We start from the raw sequence: 17,399 nt of genomic DNA on the forward strand, positions 1-17,399 counted from the left end.
TGAAGTCATGACCTGAGCTGGAACCAAGAGTTGGGATGCTTAACTGAATGAGCCACCCAGGTACCCTGGTATTGTCATCTTAATATTAAGTCTTCCAATCTGTGAATATGAGATGTTTGTGCACTTACTTTTCATTTCCATTAAATAGGCCTTTACCTATTTATTTCAACAGCATTTTGTGGTTTTTAGTGTACAAATTTTGTTCTTCTTTTATTACATTTATTCCTAAGTATTTTATTCTTTTTGATGCTATTGTAAATGAAATTGTTTTTTTTTTTTTTAATTTCATTTTTGGGTTGTTCATTGCTAGTGTGTAGAAATATAACTAATTTTTGTATATTGATTTTGGATAGCAACCTGGCTGGACTCATTTACTAGCTCTAAATTTTTTTGTGGATTTCTTCTGATTTTCTGTATGTAAGATCATGTCATCTGCAAATTAGATATAGTTTTATTTTTTCCTTCCTGATCTGGATACTTTTAATTTCTTTTTCTTGTCTAATTGCTCTGGGTAGTACAATGATGAATAGAATTGGAGACAGCAGACATCCTCATCCTGTGTTCTCTTAGAGGAGAGAACATCTAGTCTTTCACCATAAAGTATGATGTCACCTGTGGGTTTTTCTTAGATGGGCTTTGTCAGGTTGAGGCAGTTCCTTTCTATTCTTAGTTGATTGAGTGTTGTTGTTTTATCATAAAAGGGTGTTAGGTTTTATCAAATGCATTTTTAATAATTTTATTGTAGAAAGTGTGTGAGCAGGTGAGAGGGGCAGAGGAAGGGAGAGAGAAAATCTTAAGCATGCTCCATGCTTAGCCTGGAGACTGATGTGGGCTCTATGCCACCACTCTGGGATCATGACCTGAGCCGAAATCAAGAGTCAGAAACTTAACCGACTGAACCACTCAGATGCCCCTATCAAATGCATTTTGCATTTATTGAGATGACTGTGGTTTTTGTCCTTTATTCAACTAATATGGTGTATTATGTTGAGTGATTTTCATATGTTGAACCAACCTTGCATTCCTGGGACACATACTACTTGGTATCCTGGGGTACAATCCTTTGTTGCTGTCTTTGGTTTGCTAGTATTTTGTTGAAAAATTTTGCATCTATGTTCATAAGAAACATTGGTCCACATTTTGTTTTTAAGTTTATTTATTTTTGAGAGAGAGAGAGAGTGAGCACATGCATACATGAATTGGGGAGGGGCAGAGAAAGAGTGGTAGAGAGAGAATCCCAGGCAGGTTCTGCACTATCGGTGCAGAGCTTGATGTGGGGCTTGAACTCACGAACTGTGAGATCATGACCTGAGCCGAAGTCAGACACTTAACCGACTGAGCCACCCAGGTGCCCCGGACCATAATTTTCTTATGATGTCTTTGTCTGGTTTTGGTATTAGGGTTATACTGGCCTTACAGAATGAGTTAATAGTGTATTTTTGTATGTGAAAAATTTGTTTTAATATCTAATGACATGAGTATCAGTAGTTATAATCCGTACACAAAGAAGTTCTTTGGATCTTAAGTAATTTTTAAGAATATAAACACATCCTGAGATAAAAAAATTTGAGAACTGCTTCTGGTGTAGATGAATAGACCTACCCTAGTGCTTAAGCATTGAAACAAAAATTGGGACTCTTGTTTCTTATAGTTATAAACCAGTCTGGTTTGTGTCACTTTAGGCAAGTCACAAACTTAGGGTGCCTCATTAGTGTATAAAATGGAAATACTAAAAGACTGTATTAATTTCCTAAATGTGTAAATATAAATGAATGAACATACTAGACATGTATTAGCTGATGCTGTATCTTCAAAAACAATTTTTTTTTTTTTAACTGAAAGAGCTCTGGGACTTTTTGCAGGAACTTGTCTTATGTGATAGCGTCTTGAATTCTGTCACACAGATAAAAAATTGTTTGTCTTTGGAACTTTATTTAAGTTTTCTGTGGTAGCAGCAGTTTTAAACTAGTGATTTTCAATATATGAGAGTTACACTTCCTTAGGAAGTCTTTTTATAATTATTTTGGAAGGCCTTAGGAACCACTCACATTTATCCTCCCTCTTCCTCATTCTTTTGTTCCTCTTTATTTCTGTTGGGAATGTATATTCTCTATTTCTCAGATGTGTTGGGACAGAAAAAAGATTGAGAACCATTACTTTGTTCTAATCCTGTAAGAATATGCTTATTTTCCTCACAGCCAGGAAACCAGATTCATATTTTTATACATATTATGTATTTATTCTTTTTTTTTTTTAAGTTTACTTATTTTGAGAGAGAGAGAATTCCAAGCAGTCTCCCAACAGTTAGCACGGAACTTGATGTGGGGCTTGAACCCATGAACTGTGAGATCATGACCTGAGCCTGAGTCAAGAGTCAGACGCTTCACCGACTGGGATATCCAGGCGCCCCATCTATTTATTCTTTTCTGTTTCTCTGTAGTTCCTCTTCTTTTAAGGCGGGTGACCTGCTGCCTATTATTTCTTTAAAAAAAACTTTTATGTTTTTATTTTATTTTTGAGAGAGAGAGAGAGACACAGAGAGACTGAGACAGTGAGAGCAGGGGAGGGGTAGAGATAGATAGAGACAGAGTCTGAAGCAGGCTCCAGGCTCTGAGATGTCAGCGCAGAGCCCAACATGGGGCTTGAACTCACAGACTGCAAGATCATGATCTGAGCCGAAGTCAGACGCCCAACCGACTGAGCCACCCAGGCGCCCCGGGCCTATTATTTCTTATCTGATTTTGTCATTTCAGTCTAGGAACCTCTAGGTTATTCCCTTATATTCACTGTTAGTGGATGTAATTTTCTTTGAAAAATTTTTTTTGAAAATGTTTATTTTGAGAGAGAGGGTAGGGAGAGGCAGAGAAAGGGAAGAGAATCTCAAGTAGACTCCCGTACTGTCAGCACAGAGATCATGACCTCAGCCGAAATCAAGAGTCAGATGCTTAACTGACTGAGCCACTCAGGTGCCCTGATACTGGATTAATTCTTGACATCATATTGGCAGTTGGACATTGAAGGTCATCTAACACCTTAAGTTTATTTTTTCTTAATTTCTATATTCCAGTGATACTCAATTCTGTGTTCCTTGGCACATCTATTAATGTGGTTCAAAAATGGTTCTACTTCTGATCAGACTCTCCTAAATACCGATATGTGCATGCTTTTCATTTCTTTAGTTTTCTGAACTATCCTAAATCTCTGGATGTAACATCTTTTTGGCTTTATTCCTTCCCCCACTCATATCATTACTATTTTTTTCCCCTTATTTCTGTTGAGATATTCATTCTGTCAGCCCCCTACCCAGTGTGAATTAAAATATTTTCTAATTGTATAAATTAATAGACTGGTATTTTATATATTTAGTCAGGCCCTTAATACAGCTTGACAGGACTTTAGTTAGATTTCTTTCTGTTTCTCACATTTCCTATTGTTTTACCCCATCTTAAGCCCTCTACTGCCCTCTGCTTTCCTCACTAAGTGCTGTCTTCTCTTTAATAGAAAAATGTTAAAATTGTGTCCCTCACAGTTCTTCAGTGGTGGTCCTGGCAAAAGAGGTTTCTTTAGTCCAATAAATCTGGGAAATGTTGCAAATTATCTCTCTCTTAGAGATTTGCAGTGCTTATTAGCATATTAAAGAGTGTGAAAGGTTCTTCTAGAAAGAAACTCCTTTAACACAGCCTTTTCCCCTTCCTAACCCCACTAAAATTGCTTATGATAAGGCCCTAAATAAGCAAATGCTTTTTACTATTACTGATAATTACTATTACTTACTTTACTGATTTATCTCATTTTTCTCTCCACTCTGTCTTCCTATTCTGAAGTTAGTCTAAAACAGAAGTTGTGCCACTCTTCTGCTTATAAATCTATGTCTTATTTTTGCTTAAAGTGTAAACCTGACTTGGTATGCAAATGTGTGCACCAATTTACATTCTCAGTTCGTCTCCTGTATTCATCATTATGCATGCTATTTTATGGTCCCAAAAAACTTGCCAAAATTTTATAAATACATTTTGTTTAGTATATACAGGTCTTATTATTAGGACTATCCCTTCTCACTTTCTCTCCTAAGTGGGAAGTTCTTTCTCAGCCCAACTGTTATCTCCATGATGAACGCTTTTCTAAGGCTCTTTCCACAGGCTTTCCATAACATGGTCACATAATATATTGTCATTACTTGTTTATATGACTGTCTCCCCTTTCAGGCATGAGCCCATTATTTATCATTGTATCTTCAGCTTTTAACCCAGCACCTTATATGTGAATGTTGGCAAATGATCTTTGTTAAAACGAATTCTAGATTTATATTTATTTACCTGAACAAATGCAGGCCCAGCTACGTAATTTGCAGGGCGAAATGCAAAATGAAAATGCAAAGCCCTTGCTGAAAAAGTAGGAAAAAAGTTGGTAATAAAGTTACTAAAATATAGGGGCTCCTGGCTACTAGCTCAGCTGATTTAGCATGCCACTCTTGATCTCAGGGTTGTAAGTTTGAGCCCCATGTTGGGTGTAGAGGTTACTTAAAAATAAAATCTTAAACAAGTTACTAAAATATAAAGCTTTTTCTTTTCCTCTGCGATCTTTTTCTCAACTTGTTATGGTGATTTTAATTTACTTTAATTTTTAGGTATTTAATTTATTTAAAAAATTTTTTAATGTTTATTTTTAAGAGAGAGAGAGTGGGAGAGAGGCACAGAATCAGAAGCAGGCTCCAGGCTCTGAGCTGTCAGCATAGAGCCCTGCCGAGCTTGAACTTAAGAATCCCGAGATCAGAGCCAAAGTTGAATGTCTAACCAACTGAGCCATCCAGGCGTCCCATTTACTTATTTTTGATTTACTTGTAAATGTTATTCTAAATATAGAACAATTTAAAAATTTAAGTTATTAAGCATAAGTTTTACTATTCATCTTTATTTTGTGTAGCGTCATCTCTAAGTGCAAATATAAGGCTATTTAACTCTTATGTGGAATTGCTGGTATTTCATAGTTTGTGAATTCATATTTCATTTTTACCAGAACACGGAAAACACCGCACAAAACTTAACTCAGCTATTTTTTTTTAATGTTTATTTATTTTTGAGAGAGGGAGCATGGGGAAGGGGCAAAGAGAAGGGGAGACAGATAATCGCAAGCAGGCTCCATGCTGTCAGCATGGATCCCAAAGTGGGATGAATCATGAGATCATGACCTGAGCTGAAATCAAGAATTGGACACTTAACGGACTGAGCCACCTAGGTGCCCCTCAACTAATTTTTTAAAATATAAAGTTATTTATTTACTTACTTAGAGCAAGCAGGGGAAGGGCAGAGAGAGAGAGAGAGAGAGAGAGAGAGAGAGAGAGAGAATGAGAATGAGAATCCCAAGCAGGCTCTGCGCTGTCAGTGTAGAGCCCACATGGGGCTCAAGCCCATGAACCATGAGATTGCGACGTGAGCTGAAGTCAGACACTTAAACGACTGAGCCACCCAGCACCCCTATGCCTCAACTATTTTTATTTTACTTCTTATACTTGCACATTCCATCAACACTCTCTACTTAAAATATATATATATTATATATAATATAACATATAATATGTATGTTATGATTATATAATATATATAATTTCTACACTCAGTGTGGTGGGGCTTGAACTCACAATCCTGAGATGAAGAGTCCCATGCTCTTCCATCTGAGCCAGCCAGGTGGCCCAATATGCTCTACCTTTGACCATGGCAGGACTGAAACAAGAAGAAACTGTGACTTGTTCTATCTTTCCCTTTCTTTCTGTGTCATCACTTTTAGCATAATTAGTTGGTTAATACAGGGAAGTAACATGAGTAAGAAAAGATATAAAAGGTTTTTATTTTTCATTTTTGTCATTCGTGTTTCTTAGAATACCATTGTCTTTGTTCTGTGTTTGAAGCAAATTATGGTTGAAATAGAAAATGAAGGTTCTTCGGCTGTTAGTACCACTGCTTACTTAGTTGTAGACAACATGCTTACTTTATACTCACTCACTTTAAGTCTTGCTGAACTCCCACATATATTGTGGATCCACTGAAATTCTGTGCTCATGGTGTATCACCAAAGCTGTATGAGAATGAAGTAGAAAGGAATGTCAGACATGCACTTTGCATGTATCTCCACTGCTCCTATGCATGTTCCATTGTCCCATTAGACTACAAAACACAAATTCAAAGATAAAATTATTAAGAATTTCAAGATGGTGACAGAAGCTTTTTTTTTTTTTTTAATGTTTATGTTTGAGAGAGACAGAGACAGAGGATCCAAAGTGGACTCTGTGCTGACAGCAGAGAGCCTGATGCAGGGCTTGAACTCACGAACCATGAGATCATGACCTTAGCAGTAGTCTGATGCTTAACTGACTGAGCCACCCAGGCCCCGCAGTGACAGCAGTTTTAAAACAAGCACAGAGTCTTTCTTTTCTGAGATGGGAGCCCTATGTGATGGTACACATCACATGTTTATGAAATTAGTCCTGAATAAAAGGATTGGAGGGAAACAGTAACATGCATTGAGACAAAGAGGTTGCCATATTTCACCTTGTACCAATGTGATAAGAATTGTTACTACTTTTTATTTTGAGGCATTCTGAGGGCTGTGTGCCTTGAAGTTTGGTGGAGCCCAGTGACCTGTTAAGGTAAATTAAACGTGAGCAAAACTAACCAGTGCTAGTCTTTCTCTCCCTGTTTTATTAAAAGTGAGAGGTAGCATAAGATTAAGCAGCTTGGAATGTTGAGCTGATGCATGAAGGACAGCTGCCTTGGAGAGCACCTGAACTTACAGAGGATTTTACATGAGTTAATAAATCAATTTATGTTGTGATCAGCACTGAGTTAAAGAGGTTGTTACTGCAGTGTAACCTGGCTTATTTTGAATTGTAGTTTGTCAAATTTCAAAAGCTTTGTAGGACCAGCACAGTTACACATCATGATATTTGGATCTACGGGATATAATAGGTATCCCCAGTAAACAAGTAAACCCACTCAAAAGGTGTTAAGTATATCATTATAAATACTCAGGAGCTGCTTGATAATAGAAGAATCAAGAGCTCTCTGGCAAATCTTGCACAGAACTTTTCATCTGTAGTGCTAATTCTTGATTATAAGGAAGAAAAGAAAATTGTGTCTTGGGTAATTTGGGGATCCACATAATCTCCATATCTCATTAGGAAAAAAAAAAACCCTAAAACAGTTGGCAATGTGAGGCCAACAAATTGCTTGTGAAAAGAAGCATAACTTAAATTTATTTTGTCTATTGCTGGTAAAGATTCTAGTATATAATAAAATGTCCAAAGAGGCTTACCAGATGAACAAAGAAGGAAAAAAGATTGACTAATCAATCCAGAAAGCTTTACGTAATTGGACTTTGGGTGAGTATATAGGTAATTTAGTTTGGAAATCCTGTTTATTCACAAAACTGGCTTTGAGAGAAGGGGGCACAGTTGCATTTGCCTTTGATCATAAAAATTCTGTCAGTTGATTTTACCCATATAAAAAGTATTTTTTAAAAAACCTTTAGCTATTTGAGAGTGATTAAGATTTGAGGTCTATGATATCTTACATAAGGTCAGTGCATGCACATTATTTTGATTATAATTTTTTGAGTTTTAAGTTAAAATTTTTTTTAATGTTTTATTTTTTTTTATCTTTGAGTGACAGAGAGAGACAGCATGAGTGGGGGAGGAGCAGAGAGAGAGGGAGACACATAATCCAAAGCAGGTTCCAGGCTCTGAGCTGTCAGCACAGAGCCCGAAACGGGGCTCAAACCCACAAACTGTGAGATCATGGCCTTAGCCAAAGTTGGATGCGTAACTGACTGAGCCACCCAGGCGCCCCTTGAGTTTTAAGTTTTTTATTGAAAAATATAAATAACGTAGAACTTACCAGTTAAATGTACAACTTAGTAGCATCAATGCATTCGCAATGTTATATCATCATCATGACTATTTCCAGAACTTTTTTTAATCATCCCAAACAGAAACCCATTAAATAGTTACTTCTCATTCCCTTCTTCCTCCATTCCCTGATAACTTCTGTTCTATTTTCTGTCTTTATGAATATACTTATTTTAAATATCTTATAATTGGAGTTATACAATATTTGTTCTTTTTTTATGTGTATTTATTTTTGAGAGAGAGAGGGAGGGAGACAGAGCATGAGTGGGGTGGGGCAGAGAGAGGGAGACACAGAATCTGAAGCAGGCTCCAGGCTCTGAGCTGTTAGCCCAGAGCCTGACTTGGGGCTTGAACTCACGGACTGCGAGATCATAATGCCCAACCAACTGAATCACCCAGGCACCCCTCTCCTTTTATTTTTTAAAGTTTATTTATTTATTTTGACAGAGAAAGACAGAGGGCGGGGGTGGGGGGTGCAGAACGAGAGGGAGAGAATCCCAAGTAGGCTGTTTGCTGTCATCGCAGAGCCCAACACAGGTCTCTGATTCCTATGAACTGAGATCATGACCTGTTCATGACCTGAGTCGGATGCTTAACTGAACCACCCAGGTGCTCCCAAATTTGTCCTTTTGTGACTGACATTTCATTTAGTACAGTGTTGTCAAGGTTCAGCCATGTTGTAGCATGTGTCAGAATTTCTTTCAATGGCTGACTAAAATTCCATTGTTTTGTATATACCACAATTTGCTTATCCATTCATCTGTTAGTCACTTGGGTTGCTTCTACATTTTGGCTATTGTGAATGATGTTGTAGTGAACATGGGCATACAAATAGCTGTTCGAGTCCCGGGTTTCAGCTCTTTGGAATATATGCTATGGGTAGAATTGCTGGATCATATGGTAATTCTCTATATATTTTTTAAGGAACTGCCAAACTGTTTTCTGCATTGGCTGCATCATTTTATTCTCACCAGCAGTTGCGTGAGGATTCCAATCTTTCCATATCCTCACCAACATTTGTTATTTTCTGCTTTTTTGATAATCCTAGAAGAATGAAGTGGTGTTATTGTAGTTTTGATTTACATTTCCCTAATGACTAATGATGTTCAGCATTTTTTCATGCACTTATTGACCATTTATCTTTGGAGCAATGTCTATTCAAGTCTTTTGCTGATTTGTTAAGTGGGTTGTTTGTCTTTTTTGTTGGTAAGTTGTAAGGAGTTTTTTATATATTCTGGATACTAGACCCTTATTTAAATATGTGATTTGCATATATTTCCTCCCATTCTGTTGGTAATTTTTTCACTTTTTTGGTAGTGTCCTTGCTGAACAGATGTTTTAATTTTTTTTGGTTGAGATATAATTAACATACACATTACATATGTGTATATGTATGTATATATATACATATATACAACATTATATTAGTTTCAGGTGTACAACATAATGCTCTGATATTTGTATATATTGTGAAATGATCTCCACAGTAAGTCTAGTTATTAACATCCATCATCACATAGTTAATAAATTATTTTTTTTTGTGATGAGTACCTTTAAGATTTACTCTATTAGCAACTTTCAAATATACAAGACAGTATTATTAACTATAGTCAGCATGCTATATGTTACATCCCCAGAATTTATTTTCTTTAATAAATGTAAGTTCATGTTTTGACCACTTTGACCTATTTTAAAAAACTTTTTTTAAGTTTATTTATTTTGAGAGAGAGAGTGCACATGAAGGGCGGAGAGAGAGAAACCAAAGCAGACTCACACTGTGACATTGTGGAGTCTGATGTGGGGCTCGAACTCATGAACCATGAGATAGATCATGACCTGAGCTGAAATGGAGTCAGTCACTTAACTGACTGAGCCACCCAGGCACCCCACCGCTTTGACCTATTTTGCCTGTCTCCTTCCCCTGCCCCAGCCCCAGCCTATGGCATCTATCAAGCTGTTCTCTATAGCTGTGAGTTCATTTTTGTTTGTTTTAGATTTTACATGTAAATGAGATCATAACAGTATTTGTCTGACTTAGTTCGCTTAGCATAATGCCTTCAGGGTCTATCCAAGTTGTTATAAATAGCAAGGTTTTCTACTTTTTCAGGGCTGAATAATATTGCATTGTATACCACATTTTCTTTATCAGTTCATCTGTGAGTAGACACAGGTTGCTTCCATGTCTTGGCTATTGTAAATAAACACCACAAAGAACATGGGGGTGCAGATATCTTTTTGACTTAGTGTTTTTGTTTCCTTTCAGTAAATGCCCAGAAGTGGAATTGCTGGATCATATGGTATTTCTCTTTTTAATTAAAAAAATTTTTTTTTAACTTTATTTATTTTTGAGAGAGAGAGAGCCCACACGTGTGCGTGTGCAAGTGGGGGAGGGACAGAGAGAGAGGAGACAGAATCTGAAGCAGGCTCCAGGCTCTGAGCTGTCAGCACAGAGTCTGATGCGGGTCTCGAACTGATAAACCGTGAGACCATGACCTTAGTGTCTCTTGCAGGGCAGGTTGCCCTTTTATTTTGCTGATGGTTTCCTTTGCTCTGTAGAAGCTTTTTAATTTGATAGTCTTCCTTGTTTATTTTTGCTTTGGTTTCTTTGGTTTTGAAAAAAAATATATTTTAATGTTTGTTTATTTTTGAGAGAGACACAGAGTGTGAGCATGGGAGGGGCAGAGAGAGAGAGGGAGACACAGAATCCGAAGCAGGCTCCAGGCTGGAACCCACGAACTGTGAGATTGTAACCTGAGCCAAAGCCAGACGCCCAACTGACCGCTACCCAGGTGCCCCCAGTTGTCTTTGGTTTTGGTGTCAAATCCGAAAAATTATTGCCAAGACAGATGTCAAAGAAAAAATTTAAATTTTGATGATCCAGTATTTATTTCTTTGTTGTATGTTTTTTTAAAGTTTATCTATTTATATTTAAAGTTTATATATTTATTTTTGTCGGGGCTTGAACTCATGACCCCTGAGATCAAGAGTCACATATGCCACCTACTGAGCCAGACAGGTGCCCTTGTCTGCTTCTAATGTCATACTTAAGAAGCTGTTGCCAGACCCAAAGTCCTGAAGACTTACAATTTTTATATAGTATGTGAAATTTTAAGTATATATATTCTTTTCTTTTCTTTTCTTTCTTTCTTTCTTTCTCTCTCTCTCTCTCTCTCTCTCTCTCTCTCTCTTTCTTTCAAGTTTTTATTTTTAAGTAATCTCTACACCCAACGTGGGGCTCGAACCTACAACCCTGAGATCAAGAGTCACACGCTCTGCTGACTGAGCCATCCAGGTGCCCCACTGTCTTCTTTCTTGCATAGATTTACTGTAGTGCATACTCCTGTGTTATTACTTTCTTTGTTTAATAGTATGTCTTCACTATCGCTCCATAGCAGAGTAGAAACTTACTCTGTTTAATGGCTGCTATGGTAATATATTTTATGATTTTGTGATAGTTTTCTTTACCAATTTAGCATTATCGGCCATTTGAATTTTGTTACAGTCTTTTGCTTTATAATTAGTGCCTAAGTTGATCCATTTTGAGTAAATTCTTGTAACCGGTATAAGGTCAGGGTCCAAATTCATTCCTTTGAATGTACATATCTGGTTTTTGCAGCACCATTTCTTGAAAAAACTGTCCTTTCCCCACTGAATACTATTAGCATCAGTGTCAAATCAGTTGACCACATATGTGAGGGTTTATTCTGGGGCTCTCTGTTTTATTCTATTGATCTGTGTTTTTTTGTTTTTTTTTTATGCCAGTATCATGCTGTTTGATTACTGTAGCTTGTATTAAGTTTTGAAATCAGGAAGTGTGAGTCTTCCAATTCTTTTTTCTTCTTTTTCTAGGTTGATTTGGCTAGTCAGAGTTTTTTGAAATTCCATATGAATTTTAGGATGAGGTTTTCTATTTCTGCAAAAAATACCATTGGGATTTTGATAGTGCATTCAGTTTTTAGATTGCTTTGGGTAGTGTTGGCATCTTAACAATATTGTTAACGATAGGGGTGCCTGGGTAGCTCTGTCGGTTTGAGTTCCCAACTCCTGATTTCAGCTCAGGTTATGATCTCCTGGGGCTCTGGGTGACATCATGGAGCCTGCTCTGGATTCTCTTTCTCCCTCTCTATCTACTCCTCCCACTTTCGCTTTCTCTCTCTCTCTCTCTCCCTCTCCCTCTCCCTCTCTCTCCCCCTCTCCCCCTACCCCTCAAAATAAATAAACTTAACAAAACAAAACCCAATATTGTTAACAATATAAGTTATTGGTGATAACTTCAGAGAAGGAAGTGAGTGAGTGCACAGTGGGCTGCATATCATGAATTTTGCCTAGTGTCTAGCTTTTGGCAGCTCTGGGAAAAAAGCTCCTAAACCATCCTTGGGATTTTTGAGCTTAATAACAGTAAGCAAGGGGTGGAGTGCTTAATCCTTTAAAGTAAATGATAAGAACGGTAAGAAGAATAGTAAGAGTAGAATAGTCTTCCAGCTCTCCCCTTCCTTGGGGGCTGTAAGTCACATGAGCTTAAATACTTCCTGATTTCCAGGAGGTTTATCTGGAATCTCATAATTCCTCCTTTGTAGAGTATAGTTTTGCCACAAGGCTAGAGAATGCTTGGTTGACATTTTTTTCATTCAGAACTTTAAATATGTCATCTTTTTTCTGATTTTCATGGTTTCTGATGGGAAATCATCTTTTAATCTTATTGTGAATTCTTAGTATATGAAAAGTTGCTTCTCTCTCACTGCTTTCAAAATTCTCTCATTGTTTATCAAAATTGAGTAGTAGTTGGTCTTGGTGTGGATTTTTTTAGTTTATTCTGCTTAGAGTTATTGGTCTTTTTGGTTGTGTATAATTGTGTCTTTCATCTGATTTGGGAAGCTTTTGACTATTTCTTCAAGTATTCTTCTGTCTCCTTTATTCTCTTTTTCTCCTGAGATTCCTATTATGCTTGATAGAGAAGAAAACAAATAAGAAAGTCAGGAAACTACAGGGAGCAGAAAAAAATTTAAGAAAACTATTAGCATTCAGAAATAAGAGATAATAATCATGAGACAAGAACAGAGTGTCGTAAAAAGGAATAATCAGAGAGTTAAGGCATTTTTAGAAATGAAAATGCTCCTCTCCTCTTAAATGCGGAAGATTTGGAAGATAAAGGTGAGGAAATCACTGAGGAAAGAAAATAAAGAGATAGAAAATGGAGAGAAAGGCAAGATAAATGTAGAATCAATGTAGGAGACATAAAGGCCAATTAATAGGAGTTAGAGAAAAAGGACGGAGAAAATGAAAGGGAGGAAAAGATACAAGACATAATATAAGAAAAAATTGTCAAAACTGGGGAACTTGAGTTAGAGATTAAAACAGCCAACTAAATACCCAGACAAATGTTTGAAGAAATATCTGCTCCATGGTTTATCAATTAGAAATTACATGGGACGCCTGCCTGGGTGGCTCAGTCGGTTAAGCATCCGACTTCAGCTCAGGTCACGATCTCGCGGTCTGTGAGTTTGAGTCCCGTGTCGGGCTCTGGGCTGATGGCTCAGAGCCTGGAGCCTGTTTCCGATTCTGTGTCTCCCTCTCTCTCTGCCCCTCCCCCGTTCATGCTCTGTCTCTCTCTGTCTCAAAAATAAATAAAAACGTTAAAAAAAATTTAAAAAAAAAGAGAAATTACAGAGCACTTGAAACCAATACTAACTACAGTATATGTTAACTAACTCAAACCTAAATTGAAAAAAAAAAATTACAGAACACCGAGACAAAGAGAATATCCTAAGTTTCCATACAGAAAAGAAACAGTTCAGTAAAAAAGATGGAAAATACGGGCATCTGGCTTTGGTTTTGGCTCAGTCATGATCTCACAGTTCATGGGTTTTAGCCCTACATTGGGCTCTGTACTGATAACATGGAGCTTGCTTGGGATTCTCTCTTTGTCTGCCCTCTTCACTCTCTCACTGTCTTTCTCCCTGTCTCGTAAATAAACATTAAAAAAAGAAATGGAAAATAAGAATGGCATGATTTTCCCTAGGAATACTAGAAACTAGAAATCATTGAAACAATATCTGTAGCATTTTGAGTGAATGATTTCTAACCTAGAATTTTAAACTTAATTAAACAAAATATGAAGATAGGATAGACATTTAAGACATTCAGAGTCTTATAAAATTTACCTACTTCTTGGGGCTTACGGGGACCAATAAATAGCACTCTTTCTTTTCCTGAATCCTGAACAAATTGGGAAAGACAGAAGAAGCATATGGAGATTAGATTATCCTTTTTTATTATGGATAAAATGCACTTTGGAGAATGGGACTTAATATTTTCAAGTTTTTGTTAATACTCAATGCCACAATTAGACTTACTGAGGCACAGGCACAACTACAGGCCCCGTGTTTGGCCATCAGTCTGGAATGGATATTTTAATTGGTAGTGATTTTGAATGTCTTTTGAGTACCCAGCATTGTGGTAGTGGGGCAGGTGGAATAGGGAAGTGCTAGATATTTGCAGGAGGAACAAAAAAACAGGGAACCTAGTCTGATACCTGACAGATTGTGGCGATTAAGCAAACCTCTGATAGCTCTGTGGTTTCTAATGATAATAAGCATCTTGCTGTTGCTTAACCTACATGCACACCAAGACCCAGTTAGCCTGAAATCAGACTGCACCTGTGCATAGTAGCCATCATAGGGCATATGTATTATTATGCAGAATTCCTAGAAATCTCTGCCTATTCTGCAGAACCCCATATGAATATTTCATCCCCAAATTATAATCACCAATAAAAATCAGCCCCATATCCACCCGGCGCTACTTAGATTCTCTGAGTGTGCCCGTATGGACTCCTCTTTCCTTCAGGTGTGTACTTTCGCTTTGTAGTAAAGCTTCCTCTGCTGTATTTCACTCTGACTTGTCCTTGAATTCTTTTTCACAGCAAAGTCAGGAACCTGGCACTAGTTGTTAGTTGAAGTCTCAGGGCCTGAGAACTCCCTCAGTCTCCAGTATCTGTAGGCACTGTAAGAATTCAAGAAAGGAAGACATGGTTAGAACTAGAAGTAAGAAGTGAACTGATATCCTAATAATGTAAAAATGAAATGGGATACATTCTAAATGCTATTGTTTTCTATATTCAAATACCTTTTTAAAATTTATTAAAAATTCTTTGTATCTTCTTGACAATAATAGTGCATTCAAGGTTGGAACCTCATTTAATCCTCATTTACTACATTGGAGAAATGTAGCCAGGAACTAGAACATAGGTCTGACATTTTTATTTTGTTTAACCAATTTTGCTATGAGTGTGCAGTGGGAAGCAGTGAACCTTATTTTCAAAATCTTAACCTCCTCAGAGAGAACTTCATTTCTAGAAATTACAACTTTTTTGGGAAAAATTTATACTGTTGATAGCTTAAAATAGGAATTTTGCTGTATAATATTACCATGCTTTTTTTTTTAATAGGACATCTGTTACTCTTATAAGAAGATGAGGAAGATTAGAAATTAAGTAAAGCTTGTTTTTAATAACATGTTCCTGTTAAAAATTTAAATGTACTTTTAGTTACATGAACCAAATTAATCAAAGTGAAATGTAGCAATTTCCTGAGTCTTGAACTAGCATTTATCTATATTAAGTACATTAATTTTTTAAATGTTTGTAGCTTTAATTTATGTATACAAACTTGATTTATAGAGTTTTTTTTTAAATTTTTAATGTTTATTTTTTTTAAGAGAGAGAGGGAGAGAGAACAAGTGGGGGAGGGGCAGAGAGAGAGAGGGAGAGGCAGAATCCGAAGCAGGCTCCAGGCTCTGAATTGTCAGCACAGAGCCCTGTGCGGGGCTCGAACCCATGAACTTTGAGATCATGACCTGAGCCGAAGTCAGACGCTCAACCGACTGAGCCACCCAGGCACCCCGATTTATAGAGTTTTTTTTGAGTGGAAGAATAGTGTATCTAGAAAGTTTTGTTGGGGCCTGGGTGGCTCAGTTGGTTAAATGTTCAAATTTGGCTCAGGTCATGATCTCACAGTTTGTGGGTTTGGATCCTGCGTCGGACTCTGTGCTGACAGCTCAGAGCCTGGAGCCTGCTTCAGATTCGGTGTCTTCCTCCCTCTCTGCCCCTACCCCACTCGTGCTCTGTCTCTCTCAAAAATGAATAAACATTTAAAAAAAAAATCTTTAAAAGTTTTTTTTTAAGTTTATTTTTGAGAGAGAGAGTGCAAGCAGGGGAGGGGCAGAGAAAGAGGGAGGGAATCCTCCTAAGCAGGCTCTGTGCCACCAGCATGGAGCCCAACATGGGGCTCAAACCCACGAACAGTGAAATCATGACTTGAGTCAAAATCAAGAGTCCTACGCTAAACCAACTGAGCCTCCCAGGCGCTCCTCTAAAAAGTTTTATAAATGGAATTGTGGATCAGTGTGGCTCAATCAAGTGTTTGTTGTATTATGGCTTTTGTCAGGGAGATGACATCTACAAAATTATTAGAGTCATCATCATAGAATAGAATTAGAAAATTTAAAATATTTTGGTTTCTGGGTAAGGTAAAACTAATCTTTTAGAAATAGAATCCATTTTTATTTTTAAAATTAAGAATGTGCAGTAGTTTCTACAAGAATTTAGATATAGTCATATTTGGTAACTGTTTTGACATGTATGTGAAACACCTTATGAAGAATATTGAGAGCAGAATGTATAAATTTAATAAATTCAAATATCCAAAAACCAGGAATATAAACATTCTTTTATAGCTAAGAGTGCTACAGCTTTTTACTAGAAAATAATATTAGTCACAGAAGACATTAATGGTGAAAATCTGGGATGGTTTTGGCTTAAAGTTTTTTTTTTTGGCTTAAATTTTATAATTTGAAAAAGTTACTTTATAAAATTATTTTTTTAGTTTATTTATTTATTGAGAGACAGCATAAGTGGGAGAGGGACAGAGAGAGAGAGAGAGAGAGAGAGAATCCCAAGCAAACTCCATGCTGCCAGCACAGAGCCCGATGTGTAGGGCTCAAACCCATGAAACCGCAAAAACCAAACCAAAACCAAGAGTTGGATGCTTAAATGACTGAGGCACCCAGGTGTCCATAAAATAATTTAGAAAGAAGAATCTAATTGTTTTTGTTTTTGTTTTTGTTTTTAAATAAAAGAGAATGTCAATCTGGACAGAGATCAAGGCAGAGGATACATACTGCTTTACTACAATAGGAATTATAAAACTTAGGTGCACGTTGAGTAAGATGTTGTGGTGGAGACATAGCTAGGTAAGTTTAGTTTCTTTAATTTGGACATAGGTTTTGGTATAAATAGATAGTTGGGAGGATATGACTTGGTGTTTTGGACTTTTTATTTTAGGCATTTTTTTTTGCATTTATATGATGTATGGTTATATGATTAGAGGTGTTCATTTGCCCAAATTTGTAGTTTAATAAATTAAGTAAAATCAAAGATGCCACTTACATTTTGTTTTAGCTGACTTTAATTTTTATTCATATTAGTTATCTGTTTAGAAGC

At 36.8% G+C, this 17,399-nt stretch overlaps 1 protein-coding gene across 15 annotated transcripts in view; it reads left to right on the top strand.

The window, feature by feature from the left end:
- TUT4 (terminal uridylyl transferase 4) overlaps window positions 1-17,399 on the top strand; it is a 217,202-nt gene that overhangs the window by 82,251 nt on the left and 117,552 nt on the right. For 13 of the 15 annotated variants that reach the window (XM_047869584.1, XM_047869590.1, XM_047869595.1 and 10 more), the window contains one exon: window positions 17,036-17,149. The exons of 1 other annotated variant lie outside the window; for it this stretch is intronic. The gene's annotated coding sequence lies outside the window, so the exon portion shown is untranslated. Of the gene's footprint in view, window positions 1-6,512; window positions 6,644-17,035; window positions 17,150-17,399 lie in introns of those variants that run through there. One more of the 15 variants, XM_047869586.1, reaches the window with a different exon arrangement.

Source organism: Prionailurus viverrinus, chromosome C1 (assembly GCF_022837055.1).
Source record: "Prionailurus viverrinus isolate Anna chromosome C1, UM_Priviv_1.0, whole genome shotgun sequence".
In the NCBI taxonomy this organism is placed as follows: Eukaryota; Metazoa; Chordata; class Mammalia; order Carnivora; family Felidae; genus Prionailurus; species Prionailurus viverrinus.